Here is an 11,612-nt window from a genome sequence, read left to right as displayed (position 1 = left end):
TGTCCACCCACCTCGGGATTCATTTCCGACCTTACGATCCAGCGGAGTTTTCCACCAGCGAAGAAGAACTTCGACAGCAGTTGACGACAGAAACATTATTTGTCTTCATCTTCTGAAATTGTGGCTATGGGCAACAGTAGACTCAACCATGTGTATCAGATATTACTATTACTCGTAATGATAAAATGAGACAGTATGTGTTAAATGTGGCAAGTGATGGCTGAAGATAGAGAAGTACCTGAAATACGACTTATAGTTACGACTAAACGGAAATTATGTGCAGTAGCGTTCCCTTTGAGTTTTGCGCTGGCATACCTAAGAGAGCTGTTATTACTATATGGCTGATGAGAAATTTTGTTTACTACGTTATAGTTGAGAGGGGCCATGGTTTGAATATTTCCGTTAAACGCCTGAGTGTGGCAAAGGATAACAGAATATAGGAAGTATCACACCACATTTCTAGAGTATGTAGAAGTTATCAACTACTAAAAGATTCTTAGCGAGACATAAGAACACTAGATTTATTGATGTTAGATGCTGAAGAAGACCGAAGAAAATTTTATTTACACTTTTCACGAATTCCAGTAATTTTTCTTTCCTTCTTTCTATTTGCTCTTTTTCACTGTCTTCAATAAAGTCATGCCTTACTTCTACAACGTATTCTGCAAGTTCTTGTTGAATGTTTAAAAATTTTTTTTCCAGTCCTGAATGTTTGATTTTCATCTGGCATGTCGAAAGCTGTGATCATGCAAGGCACTTTATTTGACTGTGACACAAGGATTAATTAACTAGTTGTTTCTTAAGATACAATCAAAATTTTGAACGTGATTCATATGAACAGGAAGGAGGGTTGAATATAATTAATGGAATGCAAGAGTTGAGTTTAACAACTGTAACGTCCGTAGCCAGTAGTTACGGTTGAAAGAAACCAAAATTTGAAGTAGAAAGTGACCATGAAAATACGGCAAAGAGTGCATAGAAAAAAAGTACCAGAGATGAACACGATAAATAGTCATATATCCACTGTGAGAGGCCACCGGTAGTCAAACAGTATGTCTGTCGTTGGATTCAAACAAAATATCCAAACTTTCAAAAATGGTTCAAATGGCACTGAGCACTATGGGACTTAATATCTGTGGTCATCAGTCCCCTAAAACTTAGAACTACTTAAACCTAACTAACCGAAGGACATCACACACATCCATGCCCGAGGCAGGATTCGAACCTGCGACCGGAGCGGTCACGCGGTTCCAGACTGAAGCGCCTTTAACCGCACGGCCACACCCGCCGGCTATCCAAACTTTTGCTGGACACCAAAATCAGCCTCCGATTCAACAACAGACAAAAGCAGTTGTCCGTGTTTTGTGCCACCAACTTCAAAAGGTGTTAATTAAAAAACATAATTCCATTCAAAATGATTCTGAAAGAAGTGACTTGATATTTTCGTGTACCCATCACGTGCTTTCATTAACCGGCGAAACGACTTTCGGCTGAGGTATCCACATATGTGTGGGAGGACCCAGTCTCGCAAATGGGTGCTTTTAACTGTCATCCACGATGACAGAGAAAATATATTTTAGCAATATTTGACCTTACGCTTTAGGTGGATCTAAAAGCGGGGAGGTTAATTATCACTTTACTTTAGTCTGTGACCAGTTTCAAGAGTTTTATCGTCTGCTCGAAGGTAACTAAAACACTCTGATTCTCTTCACGTACTTTAGATGTGGCTCTGCAATTACTAAACTCTTTTATAATTACATGACATAACTATATCAAAATAGTATCGTTATCTAAAAGAAACACATACCGGCGCATCGGAGATGAATAGTTACTATCAATCTGGAGGCAGAGAAGAAACACTGCAAACCTGTGAGATTTCTAAAAGTTTCGCAATATCGTATATAGCAAGTGAAGGAAATAACTCAAAGAGAATGTGCAACCTTACGCCAAAAATATCGAGAAGTCTGCTACTGAGTATTGTTGACTTAACTTTGAGAAATATGTACGAACATTACTTGGACTGCGATTATAATCCTTACGTAAGACTAAAGAACTGTTATACGAATAGCTGCATTCATCCGAATGCTTATTACAAGATTAATTTCGATTATGAGAGGCGCAAACAAAATTACGACTGTAAAGATTCTTTAATTTCGACAGAGCTGAAGACTCCAGTAGTCCACTGTTAACGTATTCAGTATCGGCTTCTGGAACTCCAGACCAATTTCAAGTCCTCGTTGGACTTCGCTGTTGCCTTCAGGCCGGATTAACACTTTCATACATTCATGGCACTACGATCAATCCTCAAAAATACGAGTGCATGATGAATAGTGAAAAGTAATACCTCCAAATTTTTTGTGTGGAAAATACTAGTTTCGTAAAAAAAACAAATGTTATTAACCATCAACATCCTTTTTGAAAGGGGACTCCATCAAGAGCTCCGTGCACCACGACCACCGCATCGGTATTGGTAACAAAAGGTAAATCAGCCTTGATCTTTCAAGACATGAAGAATAAAGTAGAATTAGTAATAAAAGGAGGGTCATTATTGTGACCATCGTCAACTGGAAGTTACATTTGTGCCTTCGGTCGCCCAAGTACTCTTCACTGGTATGTGCAGATATTATATTTGTGAGTCCACGGGGCTTAATACTAGCACTGACGTTGGTCACACAGTGAGTGAAATCGATCTTCATTAGAAATAAAAGTTTCTACCTCAAAGGTCAATGTTGAAGGTGCAGAATACCTTCTTTAGGAGAAGTGATAGAAATAAAGACGTATGGGCTGAAACGGGTTTTATGTCAGTAACTGAATCCATCTTTAAAAATAATGAAACAGCCGGACAGGTTACCAACGTTAGACAATATAGAGGTTAAGCTATGAGCTCAGACCATTATCTATTCCTATGTAAGATTAAAATGTGTGTTGGATGTGAGAACAAAGAAGAAATCAAGATCGACAAGGTGACGTCTTTAAAATATATAAGTTATAACACGAGAACTGTAAACTAGTTTTTCAACAGCGATTAAATTAGGTACTGTAGAGAAAAAGAAATTACGTGGAGGAGGAATGGAATAGCACTGAAAATGCTGTGAACGAAGTAGCCAGAAAGTTCTAATAAAGGAAAGAAAGGAGAAAGGAAGGTGGTGAGATCTTGATCAAAGAAATAAATGAGGCTGTTGAGGAAAATGGTGGAACGTAGAGCACACTTCTAGCAAACCTAAAGCAGAGAATCTGGAAGTTATCGGATATAGAAAAATATTTCAAAAAGTCTAGTAATGAAGATCTGTCAAGATTCTTGAGGCAGACTTTGTACATATACGCTTATAATCTCGCAAACTAACTTTGCGATGTGTGGTGGAGGGTACTTCGTTTACCACTGTCGCTCTCCCCCTTTCTTGTTCTAGTCGCGAATAGTTCGCGGGAAGAACTATTGCCGGTAAGCCTACGTGTAGGCTAGAATCTCTCTAATTTTAACTTCATGGTCGTTTCACGAGACAGATGTAGGAGGTGGCAATATATTTGACACTTCTAGAAAAGTACGCTCTCGGTATTTTAACCATAAACCACACCGTGATGCCGAACGCATCTCTTGAAGCTTTTACCACTGGAGTCGGTTGATCAACTCTATGACGCTTTCCTCCTTACTGATTGAAGCTGTAACGAAACGTACTGCTCTTTTTTGGCCCTTCTCTATTTCCTCTGTCACTCTCATCTGGTACGGAACCATACCGACTAGCAGTATTCCAGTACTGGTCGAAAGAACGTTCTGTGAGCCACTTCCTTTGTTGATGGACCACATTCCCTAAGGATTCTTCCAGTGAATCTCAGTCTGCTATCTGGCTTACTCGCGACTAATATTACGTGGTCGTTTCATTTCAAATGACTCTGTGCACATACGCCTAGGTATTTTATAAAAGCAACAGCTTTCAGTGATTGTTCTGCAATTGTGCGATCACTTTCTGTCTACGTATTCGCAATACGTTACATTTGTTTTGTTGATGGTCAAGAGCCACTAGTGGCACCAAGCGTCACTCCTCTCCAGGTCTTGTTGAATTTCGCTACAATTTACTAGCATTGCGATTTCTGTGTATACAACAACATCGTTCGCGAAAAGCCGTCTGGAACTCCTGACGTTATCTATTAGGTTCAAATGGCTCTGAGCACTATGGGACTCAACTGCTGTGGCCATAAGTCCCCTAGAACTTAGAACTACTTAAACCTAACTAACCTAAGGACATCACACACATCCATGCCCGAGGAAGGATTCGAACCTGCGACCGTAGCGGTCGTGCGGTTCCAGACTGTAGCGCCTTTAACCGCTCGGCCACTCCGGCCGGCCTATCTATTAGGTACTTCATATATATTGTGAAAAGCAATGGTCATATAATATTCCCCTGCTGCACGTCTTAAGTTACTTTTACGTCTAACGACTTCTCTCCGTCCACAGCGGCATGCTTTGTTCTGTTTGCTATAAACTCTTCAATCCAGGCGCAACGTCGGTCTGATATGCCGTACGTTGATTGCGATCCGGAAATCAATGTATACGGTATTACCTGGACACCGGTATCTACTGCTTTCTGGCTCCTGTAGAGGACCTGGGTTTCACACCATCGTTGTTTTCGGTACCCAAGTTGGTTCCCACATTAGACATTTTCTGCCTCCAGAAATGTCAAATTATGCGAGCATGAAACATGTTCGGGAATTCTACAGCTGACCCGGCCTGTAGTTTTGTTCGTCTGTTCGACAGCCCTATACAAAAACGAGAATGACCTGTGATTTTTCCAGTCATCAGGAAATCATGAATTCCTCACTTGTCCAAACATCTACTGTGTCTCACTGCTAGGAAAGGGGCAGTTCTTTCCCAAACACTAAGCAGAATCGTAACGATATATCTTCAGCCCCAATGGCATTCCCCCTTTTGAGAGTTTTCAGTTGCTTTTCTATCCAATGCGTACTACATCTACATCTACATCTACATACATACTCCGCAATCTACCATACGGTGCGTGGTGGAGGGTACCTCGTACCACAACTAGCATCTTCTCTCCCTGTTCCACTCCCAAACACAACGATGGAAAAATGACTGCCTATATGCCTCCGTACGAGCCCTAATCTCTCTTATCTTATCTTTGTGGTCTTTCCGCGAAATGTAAGTTGGCGGCAGTAAAACTGTACTGCAGTCAGCCTCAAATGCCGGTTCTCAAAATTTCCTCAGTAGCGATTCACGAAAACAGCGCCTCCTTTCTTCTAGAGACTCCCACCCGAGTTCCTGAAGCATTTCCGTAACACTCGCGTGATGATCAAACCTACCAGTAACAAATCTAGCAGCCCGCCTCTGAATTGCTTCTATGTCTTCCCTCAATCCGCCTTATCGGGATCCCAAACGCTCGAGCAGTACTCAGGAATTGGTCGCATTAGTGTTTTATAAGCGGTCTCCTTTACAGATGAACCACATCTTCCCAAAATTCTACCAATGAACCGAAGACGACTACCCACCTTCCCCACAACTGCCATTACATGCTTGTCCCATTTCATATCACCTTGCAATGTTACGCCCAAGTATTTAATCGACGTGACTGTGGTAAAGCGCTACACTACTAATAGAGTATTCAAACATCAGGATTCTTTTTCCTATTCATCAGCATTAATTTACATTTATCTATATTTAGAGTTAGCTGCCATTCTTTACACCAATCACAAATCCTGTTCAAGTCATCTCCTATCCTCTTACAGTCACTCAACGACGACACCTTCCCGTACACCACAGCATCATCAGCAAACAGCTGCACATTGCTATCCACACTATCCAAAAGATCATTTATGTAGATAGAAAACAACAACGGACCTACCAAACTTCCCTGGGGCACTCCAGATGATACCCTCCCCTCTGATGAACACTCACCGTCGAGGACAACGTACTGGGTTATATTACTTAAGAAGTCTTCGAGCCATTCACATACTTGGGAACAAATCCCATATGCTCGTACCTTAGTTAGGAGTATGCCGGCCGGTGTGGCCGTGCGTTTGTAGGAGCTTCAGTCTGGAACCGCGTGACCGCTACGGTCGCAGGTTCGAATCCTGCCTCGGGCATGGATGTTTGTGATTTCCTTAGGTTAGTTAGGTTTAAGTACTTCTAAGTTATAGGTGACTGATGATCACAGATGTTAAGTTCGATAGTGCTCAGAGCCATTTGAACCATTTTTTTAGTTAGGAGTCTGCAGTGGGGCACTTAGTCAAACGCTTTCCGGAAGTCAAGGAATATGACATCCGTCTGATACCCTTCATCCATAATTCGCAAGATATCATGTGAAAAAAGGGCGAGTTGCGTTTCGCGATGCTTTCTAAAGCCATGCTGATGCATGGACAGCAACTTCTCTGTCTCAAGGAAATTCATTATATTCGATCTGAGAGTATGTTCGAGAATCCTGCAACAAACCGATGTTAAGGATATTGGTCTGTAATTTTGAGGATCCGTTCTTCTACCCTTCTTATATACAGGCGTCACCTGCGCTTTTTTCCAGTCGCTCGGGACTTTACGTTGGGCAAGAGTTTCGCGATAAATGCAAGCTAAGTAAGGAGCCAATGCAGTAGAGTACTCTCTGTAAAACCGAATTGTAATTCCATCAGGACCTAGCCATTTATTTATTTTCAACCTATTCAGCAGCTTCACACCCCCAGGGATGTCAATCACTATGTCCTCCATACGGGAATCTGTACGAGACTCAAACGACGGTATGTTTGTACGATCCTCCTGCGTGAAAGATTTCGCAAATGCTAAATTTAAAATTTCAGCTTTCGTTTTTCTGTCTTCCGTTGCCAGGCCAGGTTGGATGGAAGCCTTCGACCCACATACCGATTTTACGTAAGACCAGAATTTCCTTAAGGTTTTAGCAAGAACTTTTGCTAAGGTATGACGGTGGTAGTGGTTGAATGCTTCGCGCATCGCTCTTTTTACAGCAGCACGAATCTCTACTAACTTTTGCCTGTCCTCATTCTCCCGATCTTTCTTGTACCGCGAGTGCAGCAGCCTTTGCTTCCTGAGCTTTCTCCGAATTTCACTGTTAAACCACGGTGGGCCTTCTCCGTTCGTAACCCACTTTTTCGGCACATACTTGTCAAATGCGTGATTTACAATGTGTTTAAAATCTGCCCATAATTCTTCCACGTCCATCGTACCGGAAGTAAATGAAGTCGATTCATTTACTAAGTGGGATGCTAACAACTGCTTATCTGCTCTTTCTAGTATGAATACTCTCCTAGCCTTCTTGACTGACTTTTTAACTTTCGTAACCATAGTCGTAATGACAACATCATGATCACTAATCCCTGTCTCAACACTGACACCGTCGATGAGGTCTGGTCTGTTCGTGGCTACCAGATCTAAAATATTTCCATTCCGCGTTGGCTGTCGATTTAGCTGCTCAAGACAGTTTTCGGATAAAGTGTTCAAAAGTAATTCACACGACGGCTTGTCTGTACCACCTGTAATAAATCCATAGACATCCCAGTCTATACTAGGTAGGTTGAAGTCGCCTCCGACTAATATAGCATGATCCGGTTACTTCTGAGATATAGAATGTAGACTCCTTCTGAATGATTCTATAACTGTCACGGTGGAACCTGGTGGCCGGTAATAACACACCACAATTAACTTTATTTCCCCTAGCCCTGTTAAACGTGTCTAGATAACTTCACAATCGCAGGCTCTACTTAACCTCAGTAGACACAATATTTTTGTCAACTGCAATGAAGACACCACCTCCTACGGTGTCTAATCTGTCTTTCCGATACACGTTCCAACCCTCACTAAATATTTCAGAACTTCCTATGGCAGGGTTCAGCCAGGGCTCAGTCCCGAGAATAATTTGCGCCCCACACGCTTCCTAGAGGGCAGTAAATTCAGGAAATTTATTCCGAACACCGCTAATATCTTGATAGCTGAAGTGTCTTTACACTGAGCGCTTCCTGATTTCCCTGCCTGCACGTCGACTGGTGAGTGTTCATCAGGACCCCACGCACTACTGCCTAGCCTAAAAAACCCCCATGTGCATGCCACAAGTACTCTGCTACCCGAGTAGCCGCTTCCTTTGTGTAGTGCAACTAATTTCGATATCAGCCATTTCTTTGTTCGAGTGACAGTCTAAAGGAGGAACTACATTGCAATCTTTCGCTGTGTAACAGTTTTGGCAGAAGATGTTCCGTATTTCGACATTTTCTGTGTCGTACTCCGTTTCAGTGCCATTAACGTGACAGTGTCTGCACAGATGCCTTCTATCCGTTTGATACGTTTACTGATTGAACATTAGACCAAAATTTGTCACGATTTTCTGTCAGGTCGGCAAACAGAATTATACTTTGGAATTCGTTGAATACTTCACACATGATTCTCCTTACGCTACTTTTGGCTTCGTTTACTTTTTGTTTGTTTGTGAGGCTCTGGTTCATTTAAATTTGCAGTCGCAGAAGTTTTCTAACAGGGCTCAGATCTTACGTTCCTCATTAATTTGCCCGGCACCTACCTGCTTAAAGCGTATTGTACAGATGCTCTTGAACTTCATCCACTGATGCTTCGCATTGTTACTGCTGGAGACGAAACTTTCATGCTGAGCGCTCAGGTAGCCTGAAATCTATTTCTAGCCGCTCTTGCTGAGCTGAAGGATTTTCCTATCGTCCTTTATATTCCTATCTACAGCCATATTCAGTGACACTGTAACGGCCTTATGCGCTAACTGAATCTTGAAGTTCGGGTCTGTTTCTCACAAGCAGGTCTAAGATGTTATCTTCACGAGACTGTTCCCTGATAAACTGCTGCAGATAACTTTAGAATGAAGCACTTAGAGCAATTCCACGTGATTCTTTGTCCATTGTACACATCTTAATTACATGAGACTCCCAGTCTATAGCTGGTAAGTTAAAATCTCCAGCTAAACCTGTAACATGACAAGGAAATTTACGCTAAATATTCTCCAACTTTTCATTCAAGTGTTCCGCCACTATTTCTGCTGAGTCAGGGTATAAAAAGCTTCCGGCGACGGTGTTTAATACACCTTTCATAATTTTCATCCACATTATTTCGCATTCGGAAATCTCACTAGATATTATCTTATTTTTATGGTTATAAACACTCTCTTCCACCAGCGACCAACCTATTTTTACGACGCTCAATCGAATAGGAATTTAGAATTTCATTGCTATTGTCATCTGGTTTCATTTAACATGGTACTATGGGGGTACTGTATCTTTTGTGAGCAAGGTTAGTTCCGAAACTTTCTAAATACGCTTCTGCAGTTACTAAAGCTATATTAACATTTTCTTTCACCGATTTATAACGACAAATGCTACTCTGGCTGAAATTAGATCACATCATCAGGCCTGTGGAGGAATTTCTCTATCCTAAAAGACCGGCACGTTCAAGCCATATTTACTCAGCTACCCCAGCAGTCGCTTCCTGCATGTAGTGGACGATTTACGTGTCAGGGTGAACCGTACCATTCTCCACACTATAGCGGACGTCGACAAAAATGCATCCGATAATATAACAGATTATGAGTTTCTGGTTTAGATCTTCCACTCCAAATCAGGCGATCCCAACCGGTTCTGGTAACGATGTTGCAGAATGACAGCTCAGCTTCCACTCCGTGGGGGAAGGGGGCTGATTTACTGAAGTCAGCCCGCACCCCGTGGGAGAAGCAAGCTATCTTCATCAAACCGGCCTATTGCCTGAAATTATGGCATCTAAACCACAGGCTTTAGGTGTCATTGGTGCCTACATGAACCACGATTTGAAGCGAGATGAGCCCAATCGATGAGCTCAATCGTTGCCAACAGAGCCTCCTGCACATCTCAGGCAGGTTTGTCATTGGCCATCTTTATCTACATGCCCGCTATCTTTCTGAGAGGTTCCGTCACTCGCCTAACATTGTAACTCTCAATGACGATCAATCCCACCTTCTGTACTCGTCTGGATCTCTCTCGATGATCGACCACAGTCCCAGTAGCTGAGGCGCCCCGTACTGCTTCAGACGTACTTCCAGCAGAAGACCAAACTTAGAACCTGATTTAAAGGTATGGGTACAGCTGTGGGGCCAGTACCCACTTCCACTTTCCCCTATATACACTACTGGCCATTAAAATTGCTACACAACGAAGATGACGTGCTACAGACGCGAAATTTAACCGACAGGAAGAAGACGCTGTGATATGCAATGATTAGCTTTTCAGAGCATTCAAACACAAGGTTGGCGCCGATGGCGACACCTACAACGTGCTGACACGAGGAAAGGTTCCAAACCATTTCTCATACACAAGGAGCAGTTGACCGGCGTCACCTGGTGAAACGTTGTTGTGATGCCTCGTGTAAGGAGGAGAAATGCGTACCATCACGTTTCCGACTTTGATAAAGGTCGGATTGTAGCCTATCGCGATTGCGGTTTATCGTATCGCGACATTGCTCCTCGCGTTCGTCGAGATCCAATGACTGTTAGCAGAATATGGAATCGGTGGGTTCAGGAGGGTAATACGGAACGCCGTGCTGGATCCCAACGGCCTCTTATCACTAGCAGTCGAGATGACAGGTATCTTATCCGCATGGCTGGAACGGGTCGTGCAGCCATGTCTCGATCCCTGAGGCCACAGATGGGGACGTTTGCGAGACAACAACCATCTGCACGAACAGTTCGACGACGTTTGCAGCAGCATGGACTATCAGCTCGGAGACCATGGCTGCGGTTACTCTTGACACTGCATTACAGACAGGAGCGCTAGCGATGGTGTACTCAACGACGAACCTGGGTGCACGAATGGCAAAACGTCATTTTTTCGGATGAAACCAGGTTCTGTTTACAGCATCATGATGGTCGTAATCCATGTTTGGCGACATCCCGATGAACGCACATTGGAAGCGGGTATTCGTTATCGCCATACTGGCCTCTCACCCGGCGTGATGGTATGGGGTGCCATTGGTTACACGTCTCAGTCACCTCTTGTTCGCTTTGATGGCACTTTGAACAGTGGATGTTACATTTCAGATGTGTTACGACCCGTGGCTCTATCCTTCATTCGATCCCTGCGAAACTCTACATTTCAGCAGGATAATGCACGACCGCATGTTGCAGGCCCTGTACGGGCCTTTCTGGATACGGAAAATGTTCGACTGCTGCCCTGGCCAGCAAATTCTCCAGATCTCTCACCAACTACAAACGTCTGGGCAATGGTGGCCGAGCAACTGACTCGTCACAATACGCCAGTCACTACTCTTGATGAACTGTGCTATCGTGTTGAAGCTGCATGGGCAGCTGTACCTGTACACGCCATCCAAGCTCTGTTTGACTCAATCCCCAGGCGTATCAAGGCCTTTATTACGGCCAGAGGTAGTTGTTCTGGGTACTAATTTCTCAGGATCTATGCACATAAATTGCGTGAAAATGTAATCACATGTCAGTTCTAGTATAATATATTTGTTCAATGAATACCCGTTTATCATCTTCATTTGTTCTTGGTGTAGCAATTTTAATGGCCAGTAGTGTATTTGCGATTCTACCACTGTTCGACAATTCCCGTCAAGTAATTGTCCACCGGTGGGGAAACAGAGATTGGGATACGCTACTGCT

Source organism: Schistocerca cancellata, chromosome 3, assembly GCF_023864275.1.
Source record: "Schistocerca cancellata isolate TAMUIC-IGC-003103 chromosome 3, iqSchCanc2.1, whole genome shotgun sequence".
Taxonomy (NCBI): Eukaryota; Metazoa; Arthropoda; class Insecta; order Orthoptera; family Acrididae; genus Schistocerca; species Schistocerca cancellata.
This window is presented reverse-complemented; position numbering follows the sequence as displayed.